Source organism: Ranitomeya variabilis, chromosome 3 (genome assembly GCF_051348905.1).
Source record: "Ranitomeya variabilis isolate aRanVar5 chromosome 3, aRanVar5.hap1, whole genome shotgun sequence".
Lineage (NCBI taxonomy): Eukaryota > Metazoa > Chordata > Amphibia > Anura > Dendrobatidae > Ranitomeya > Ranitomeya variabilis.
In genome coordinates, this window is record NC_135234.1 from 405,700,686 (window position 1) to 405,711,186 (window position 10,501).

The following is a 10,501-nucleotide window of genomic DNA, read 5'->3' on the forward strand; positions in this document are numbered from 1 at the left end:
CGTCATCTGTCACTGGAATTATAGGGGGCTCCCACATTGCTGGTAGAATAAAGACTGTGGAAAAGCGACATGACTCCCGCCCCATTAAATAAAATCCAGTGAATTCTTTGCTCCCAAATTCAAATGCTCCCCTCCTTCTGAGCCCCACTGTGCCTAAACCACAGTAAGCAGCCACATGTTGTCATTATTGTAGTGGAGAGAAGGCACTTAGGGTATGTGTCCACGTTCAGGAAACGCTGCGTTTTTGACGCAGCGCTGAGCCGCAAAAACGCAGCGTCCAGATGTTACAGCATAGTGGAGGGGATTTAATGAAATCCCGTCTCCACTGTGCATTAAAAAACGCATGCGTTTTTCCCGCAAAAACGCACATGCGTTGCGTTTTTTAAGAACGCAGCATGTTGCTACAATGAGCAAAACACGCAGGAACACCGCAGGTGACCTGCCAGTGACCTCAGGTGCATTTTTGGTCAGGATTTTACCTGCATAAAATCCTGACCAAAGCCTGAAACAAACCTGAACGTGGACACATACCCTTAATCTACTGGTGCATATCACCAGAAGCTCAAGCTGGGCACAATATATGAGGCACTACAATATATGGGAGCTCTACTCTGTTTGGGGACACAATGTATGGGCAATAAACTGGCAGATTTGCAATTCCCCCCACAAAAAAGCCTGGCATAGATGTTACTAAATAATCACTGCAGCCGTAGATGAGTTCATTGAGATGCAGTTTCTACAATTGGGTTACTTTGGGGGTTTTCTGCTATTCTGGCACCTTCGGGGCTCCGCAAAAGTCGCCTGTAAACTATTCTAGCAAAATCTGTGCTCTAAAACCCAAATAGCACTCCACTCTGTGTGGTCTACATTAATTTTTGACATATTAGGCAGCACCACATTGGAGAGAAATTGTGCAAGAAATTGTGGGGTCTAGTTTCACCTATTAACCCCTATGTACTTGACAAAATTTGCAGCAAATGCAAAAATTACATTTTTACCACTAAAATGTCATATTTCCATGTCTCAATGTTATAAAATTCTGTGAGGCACCTATGGGTTCAAAATACTCACTACACCCCTAGATGAATTCCTTAAGGGGTCTAGTTTGCAAAATAGGGTCACTTGTGGGGGGTTTCTGCTGTTTTCATGTCAGGGACTCTTCAAATGCGACATAACATTCACAATCTATCCCAGGCAAATAGTGCTCTTTCCTTTCCTGGCCCTGCCATGTGCCTAAGCAGAAGTTTTTGACCACATATGGGGTATAGCCACATTCCGGACAAATTGCAAAACAAATTTTGGGGTCCATTTTCTCCTGTTACCTTTATAAAAATAAAAATATTGTGGCTAAAAGTACATTTTTGTGGGTAAAATGTGATTTTGTATTTTCACAGCTCTACGTTATAAACCTGTAGAGAACCTGGGGGTTCAAGGTGCTCATGACACAACTAGATAAGGTCCCTAAGGGATCTAGTTTCCAAAATGGGATCACTTGTGGGAGGTTTCCACTGTTTAGGTACATCAGGGGCTCTCCAAACATAACATGGCGTCCGCTGTCGATTCCAGCCATTTTTGCATCCAAAAAGTCAAACTGTGCTCCTTCCCTTCCAAGCACTGCCATCCACCCAAATAGTAGTATTACCCCACATATGGGGTATCTGCGTACTCATTAGAAAATGTGCAACAAATTCTGAGGTCCTTTTTCTCCTGTTACCCTTGTGAAAATTAAGAAATAAAAAAAGAGGCTAAAAGTAAATTTCTATGGGTAAAATGTGATTTTATTCTATTTTCACAGCTGTACGTTATGAATTTATGTGGAGCACCGGGGCTTCAAGATGCTCAGCGCACATCTAGATACATTCCTTAAGGGGTCTAGTTTCCAAAATGGTGTCACATGTGGGGGTTTCCACTGTTTAGGCACATCAGGGGCTTTCCAAAAGCAACATGATGTCTGCTCTTAATTCCAGACATTTTTGGTTTCAAAAAGCCAAACAGTGCTCCTTTCCTTTCCCTATGGGAGGTGGAGCCTCATATTCATCAATGTAATGAGCGGCACCACGAGACCGCTCATACAGGACAAGCTGCTGCACTGAGAGGAAGCATCGAGGGAGCTGGGTGAGTATTTTATTTCCAGCGGGCGGGCGCACAGGGGGTGGGAGGGGGGAGGTGACAAAGAACTTAATTTTAAAGACAAAAATAATAAAAAAACATTGATTTTTCATTCCTTCTCTCCAGCGAATGCTGCTGGAGAGAAGAAATGAATGGCAGCTTCAGCATCATAAGCTCGGGGGACAGCGCTTGCTGTAGCGCTGTCTCCTGCATGGCACACGGACGGCACACGGACAGCATCCGTGTGCGGTACGTGTTTTACACGGACCCATTGACTTTAATGGGTCCGTGTGATCCTTGCGCTCCCACGAACACTGACATGTCTCCGTGTTTTTCAAACGGACACACGGTCCGTGAAAACTTGCTGACATGTTCAGAGACACATTGATTTTAATGTGTCTATGTGAGTCAGTGTCTCCGGTACGTGAGAAAACTGTCACCACACGTACCGGAGCCACTGACGTGTGAAACAGGCCTTAAGAGCATAAGAAATAAAAGTTTGAAAATTGCAAAATTTTTAAAATTTGTGCCAAATTTCCATTTTTTCACAAATAAAAGCAAGTCATAGCGAAGAAATGTTACCACTACCATGAAGTACAAGATGTCATAAAAAATACTCTGAGAATCAGTGGGATACGTTGAAGCGTTCCAGAGTTATAAGATCATAAAGTGACTATGGTCAGAATTGTAAAATTTGGCTTGGTAATTAAGGTCAAAATTGTCTCAGTCACAAAGGGGTTAAACCTAGGACCCCAGTACTGGAAAACAACAATAGTAATCACTGAGCTACAATGATCACTTATTAGAATGTGACAAACAACTCCCAAATGCATTGGAGATCTTCACCTATGTGTACTCAAATTACCCTGTTTCTTTGCCTAGTGTATAAAATGTTTAGTATTTGCATCCAAACTACACAAATCTTCTGTTAGTTGTTACAAGTCATCATACATGCATACTGAATAAACTCTTTCATGTATGTGACTGCTGTTTTACTTTTTTACAGTTGATGATGTTATAAGTTTAGTCAGTTTACCATAGCCATCCAAACAATTCTCTTTTATTATGGGAAGAGAATGCATATGCAAACTATTTACTTTGGGTATGACTATTATTACAATTAAGATTTTTTTTCTTTCAGAAGTCATATTCTTGAATACCAGAAAAAATACTTTTAAATTGTCACAGCTGCAAAAAAGGTTTTCTTGGTAAATTGAAGTATTCGAACCACAGGTTACAAAGCATAAAAAAACTAGAAATATGGCTCATTTGCCTATTGATTAACAAAAACAAAGTACTTCACATTTTTTATCTTTTTATCCATAGTGGAATTCATGTATTTAATAATTGCAGTGTGTGTACTCATGGTGTATGCACTTGTATATATGATTGTTTATTGGCCATAGTGCATTTGTGTACCTGCATATTAATTTGATACTACAGGTGTGCGGGTGCTTTTTCATGCTTTTTTTGTATTGTGGTCTGGCCTGGGCTCTGCATCCTTATCAACCCATCTTTCCCTATCTCGGACCCTATAAGTCAGATCCTATCTGTTTCCCAGTTTATTTGTGACCAGGTTGGCACACGAAGAAGTAAATGAAAAGATGTACGGTAAGTTATATCTATAAAGGTACACATTGTTGTGGTACATGGCTTATACGCTTTATGTTCCAAAAATTTTAACTAAGAATCTCACATTTTCTAAATGTATAGCAATAGTGAAATTCATGTAGTCTTTAATCACAATGTGCTGCCCATGTTGGTAAAACATATTTGTTAGAGATGATCAAATAAATTTGAGTGGAATTAAATTCTAAACTATATTTTACAAAAATATGTGTTACCAAAATGCATTTTTTGTAATGTCGTTCTGCACGTACTCACCTCACTGCTTACCTCTCCGGTCCCTACGCTCCTCACCACTAGAGATGAGCAAATTTGTTTGTGTTCCCTCTTATTCGGCAAGCTATAGCACTTGCCGAATAAGCTGCAGAGGGAACCCGGCTTCCTGGATCGCGCTGGCCGATCAGCGCCACAGCTACATGTGTCGTGGCTGTGTCACAGTCATGACACATGCATGGAGAGCCAGTTTATTGGTTAGCTTGCCAAATAAGAGGGAACCCGAGCAATAGACAGATAAGTAGATAGAAAGATATCCATAAGATACATAATCAGTGCTTTGTGTGTCTAGTTTGCTGTACATGTATTAACCGAATAAATTCATGAAAAAATAATTGACGTAGGGCGAACTCTATTTTTGATAACCATCCAAGATAAAGCAGACAGTTGTGGGCTTATATTATCAGGCTGGAAAGGTTACTGGTTATTGGGCCCGTCCCAGCCTAAATATATAAGCCTGCAGCCACCCCAGAATAGCAGTAAAGTGATTCCTGTTCAAATGCGCTGGGTGTGATCTAATGTGATGCACCAATTCTGGGGTGACTGTGTGCTTGTATTTAAAGGTTGAGACAGATCTAATAACCAGACACCTTCCCAGCTTGGTAATATAAGCTTGCAGCTGTCTGCTTTACCTTGGCTGGTTATTAAAAATAGGGGTGACCTCACATCATTTTTTACAAATGATTTATTTATGAAAACCAGGCTAAAAACACCTGCATAAATGCACTTACCATGCATGCTTTTTTTGAGCGTTCCCCCAAGAGAAATTGACGTGCTGCGGCTTGGAAACCTGCACCAAAGATGAGTTTACACCATGTAAAAAAGAAGCACAATGGGCATTGGATTTCTATTAATCCCATCCTCTGTGCTTGTACAATACAAAACGAAAATATGCTGTGTCCAGAATGCTAGTATTACTGATCATAGGCACGCAGCCTTATAGTGAATGATTCCATCTGGGATTTTGTGTGAATCATGTATTTTAGAGTTTTAGATGGAAACCCCAACATTGAGCAAATGCAAATGTGAATTTATGTTTCCCAAAATTCTACTAATGAAAAAACTTCAACTCATTCTGTAAAAAAAATAAACTTCACTCAGGTCAGTCATCTGTGAAAGGAAAAATAGAGGGTTTCCTTATCAGAGGGAGTTCAAAGGCTTGGAAAAAGCAGCATGTTCCCCCCATACACCATTCATTGAAACCTGCACTCACACATGCAAATGGCTCACCTCCCTTCTGAGCCCCACAGTGTGCCCGAACCACAGTCAGAATGTATGGCAATGGTGTAGCGATGAGAGCCCACTTAATTTATGGAGTGCATGTCTCCAGGAGCACAAGCTGGGCACAATGTATTAGGCACTAAGCTGGCACATTTGCAATTCTCACTCTGCATCATCCACATGCCTTTTTCTGGAAAAACTGTGGAGCCACTGCACCTGTACTGCACTTGTACTTTAAGTGAATTCATTGAGGGATGTACTCACTTGTTTTCTTTTGTCTGCTGTTCTGCTACCCTAATTGCTCTGCAAATGGCTCTAGCAAACTATGCCAACAAAATCTACACTGCAAAATCCAAATGGAACTCCTTTCTTCTAAGGCCGGCATCACACTCAGCGTAGGGAAATACGGTCCATTTTTTACGGGCGTAATATGCAGACATGATCCCAAAACAGTGATCCATATGTCATCCGTAGGCAAGGTGTGGCAGCGTATTTTACGCATGTCATCCTCCGTATGTAATCCATATGGCATCCGTACTGCGTTTTTTTCTTGCAACCTTGCAAGATGGACATATAATGGATCCATGGGCTCAAATATTCGTGAAAACGTATATACAGTCTATATATATATATATATATATATGTCAGTGAGACACAAATATATATATATTTATTTATATTTCATGCAACGCTAGATAGCATAAAAGCCGATAATTCAATTACCGGCTTTTGCTATCTCCTTATCAAACCCAACAGGATATGAGACATGGTTTACATACAGTAAACCATTTCATATCCCTTTTTTTTGCATATTCCTCACTACTAATGGTATTAGTATGTGCAAAATTTGGGGGCTCTAGCTTTTAAAATAAAGGGTTAAATAATGGAAAAAACTGGCATGGGCTCCCGCACAATTTTCTCCGCCAGAGTGGGAAAGCCAGTAACTGAGGGCAGATATTAATAGCCTAGAGAGGGACAATGGTTATTGCCCCCTCCTGGCTAAAAACATCTTCCCCCAGCCACCCCAGAAAAGGCACATCTGTAAGATGCGCCTATTCTGGCACGTAGCCACTCTCTTCCCACTCCCGAGTAGTGGTGGGATATGGGGTAATAAAGGGCTAACGTCACCTTGCTAATGTAAGGTCAATAAGACACCTATCCATTATTAATCCTATATTAATAAAGGGTTAATAATACACACACACATTGTGAATAAAGTATTTTAATGAAATAAATACACAGGGTGTTGTAATATGTTTATTATACGCTCAATCCAAATGATGACCCATGTCTTCTGTAAAAAAGGTAAAGAAAAAACAAAACAACAATATCCCATACCTCTCTGCCGGTACAGTCTTGCGGTGCTGGCATAACCTCATATGAACTCGAGCGTGAGAAAATATTCAAAAAAATTCCCACGCTCGAGTTCATATGAGGTTATGCCAGCAGGGGGCACTGTTATGATCCTTGTGGCTTAGGATCACAAATCTGACCAGCTAAGTAGGTACATAGAACGAGCTCTGGGGATGTGGTAACTAGACTGACCGCAATGCTGATCCTAACTGCACACACTATAAGCAGCCGTGGAACGTACCTAGAAATCCTAGTCGTCTCTTCACAGCCTGAGAAACTAACTACCCCTAAAGGGAAACAAAGCCTCACTTGCCTCAGAGAAATAATCCCAAAGTATAGAACAGCCCCCCACAAATAATAACGGTGAGTAAAGGAGAAGGCACAAACGCAGTAATGAAAACAGATTCAGCAAAGGAGGCCCGCTAATCACTAGATAGACAGAGGACAGCAAAGAGTCTATGCGGTCAGCAAAAAACCCTATCCAAAAATATCCACGCTGAGAATGCAAGAACCCCCACACCAACTAACGATGTGGGGGGAGCACCTCAGCACCCCAGAACTAACCAGCGAGCAAAAAAATCACATTAAAGCAAGCTGGACTGAACTCATAATATACTGAGAAACGTTTTCAAGGAAATCATGAACAAATTAACAAGCAAACTTAGCTTCTCCTAGCAGAAGACTGGTCACAAGGAATATTCAGGAGAACAATGAATCAGGACTGAATACACCGACAGCAGGCAACAAGTAAAGGTGCAGCTGGCTTAAATAGGCCTCGCTTAGCAGCAAAAATGAAACAGCTGAATCCAGCCAAGACCAGCCATAAAGCTAAAGACCACCAGAGGGAGCCCAAGAACAAATTCACAACAGGGCACAGCACCGCAAGTCTAGGTAGCTACGTTCCCCTGCTTTCCATTCATTCCCCAGTTTTTACAGTCAGCACAGCTGCATTAGCAGGCTCCTGGTTGTCAAATTATTTAACCCCTTCTGATGGATTTACAGCGTGGGACATGACTGTACCGGCGGAGAGGTATGGGATATTGTTGTTTTGTTTTTTTTACCTTTATTAAAGAAGACATGGGTCATCATTTGGATTGAGCGTATAATAAACATATTACAACACCCTGTGTATTTATTTCATTAAAATACTTTATTCACAATATGTGTGTGTATTATTAACCCTTTATTAATATAGGATTAATAATGGATAGGTGTCTTATTGACACCTCTCCATTATTAACCAGGCTTAATGTCACCTTACATTAGCAAGGTGACATTAACCCTTTATTACCCCATATCCCACCGCTACTCGGGAGTGGGAAGAGAGAGGCTAAGTGCCAGAATAGGCGCATCTTACAGATGTGCCTTTTCTGGGGTGGCTGGGGGAAGATGTTTTTAGCCGAGGGGGGCCAAAAACAATGGTCCATCTCTAGGCTATTAATATCTGCCCTTAGTCACTAGCTGTACCACTCTGGCGGAGAAAATTGAGTGGGAGCCCACGCCAGTTTTTCCCGTGATTTAACACTTTACTTTAACAGCTAGAGCCCCCAAATGTTTCACACACACACACACTACTAACATTAGTAGTGAGGAATATGCAAAAAAAAATGGATATGAAATGGCTTACTGTATGTAAACCATGTCTCATATCCTGTTGGGTTTGATAAGGAGATAGCAAAAGCCGGCAATTGAATTACCAGCTTTTATGCTATCCAACGCTGTATGAAATATAAATATATATATACTAGATTGTGGCCCGATTCTAACGCATCGGGTATTCTAGAATATGCATGTCCCCGTAGTATATGGACAATGATGATTCCAGAATTCGCGGCAGACTGTGCCCGTCGCTGATTGGTCGAGGACTGGCAGCCTCGACCAATGAGAGACGCGGGATTTCTACGTCGATACTGTGCCCGTCGCTGATTGGTCGAGGCCCAGGCGGCCTCGACCAATCAGAGACCCGGGATTTCCAGGACAGACAGACAGACAGAAAAACCCTTAGACAATTATATATATAGATACTAGATTGTGGCCCGATTCTAATGCATCGGGTATTCTAGAATATGCATGTCCCCGTAGTATATGGACAATGATGATTCCAGAATTCGCGGCAGACTGTGCCCATCGCTGATTGGTTGAGGCAACCTTTATGACATCATCGACGCCATGGCAACCATTATGACATCTACGTCGATACTGTGCCCATCGCTGATTGGTTGAGGTGAATTCGCGGCAGACTGTGCCCGTCGCTGATTGGTCGAGGCGACCTTTATGACATCATCGTCGCCATGCTGTGCCCATCGCTGATTGGTGGAGGCCTGGCGGGATTTCCAGGACAGACAGTCAGACAGACAGACAGAAAAACCCTTAGACAATTATATATATAGATGTGTCTCACTGACATTTATTTGATCTATTCTATTCTATCCTGTCAGTGTGATTTTACTGCACATCGCTCTGAATTACGGGCTTTTCCATGGAACACTGCTGCATATTTCTCGCAAGTCACACTGATGGTCCATGTGTAATTCGTATTTTTCTCACCCCCATAGACTTTCATTGGTGGATTTTTTGCGCAATACGCTGACAAACGCAGAATGCTACGATATTCTATGCCCGTAAAATACGGCTGCGAAATATACGGCAGATAGGAGCTGCCCCATAGAGAATCATTGGTCCGTGTGCAATGCGTAGTTTTTGTGCCTCTCGTACATCCGGGAAAACTTCCTAGTCTGACTCCAGCCTAAGCCTTGCCGTGTGACCAAACAGTAGTTTCTGACAACATGTGGGAAATTGCTGCATTCAGGAGAAATTGCATAACAAATTGCAAAACAAATTTTTAATTATTTTTGAAAATGATAAAAATGCAGGTAATAGAAAATTTTAGTGGTAAAAAAAAATAAGCTTTCAAAATGGGGCCACATGTGGAGCATTGTAGATTTTTTGACACCTCATGAACTTTGCAAATATGACATGGCAACTGCAATGTATTCCAGTCAAATTTATGCCTAAAAAATCCAATAAAATTCCTTACTTTGATGACATATGGCGTATTTTTGCGTTCGGGAGAAATTACATGGCATATTGCGGTGTCCATTTTCTCCTATAACACCTTTTGAAAATGGTGGTGCTAATGTAATATTTTAGGGTAAAAAGGTAATTTTTTGTTTTTTCATTCCACTTTGCATTTATTCATGTAACACACCTGGAGGATTAACACACTTCCAGACAACTGATTTTTACATTGAGGGGTGTAGTTTTTAAAACAGTACCAGGATTTAGTTGGTTTTCTAATATCTAGTCAATTCAAAACTGAATAAAACTGTAAAGAAATAGGATTTGAATATTTCCTTGAAAAAAAGAAAAATTGTTGCTAAACATTTAACCCTTTTAACATACTTATAAGGCCGGCGTCACACTAGGCGTATGAAAATACGGTCCGTTTTTTACGGCCGTAATATGCAGTAATTGTCCCAAAACACTGCTCTGTATTCAATGCGAGGATGCGATTTTTACGCACAAATTTATCAGTGTGTCATCCGTATGGCTTACGCATGGCGATTTTTTTCTCGCAGGCTTGCAAAATGGACATATCATGCATCCATCGGCTCAAATATTCTTATATACATATATACAGTATATTTATATATATATATATATATATATATATGTCAGTGAGACACAAATATATATATATATATTTATATTTATATTTAACTCAGCGCTAGATAGCAGAAAAGCTGGTAATTCAATTGCCGGCTTTTCCTATCTCCTTCACAAACCCGACAGGATATGAGACATGGTTTACATACAGTAAACCATCTCATATCCCTTCTTTTATTACGTATTCCTCTTTACTAATGTAACAAGTGTCTCTGTGTAAAATGTGGGGGCTCTAGCTATTAAATTAAAGGCT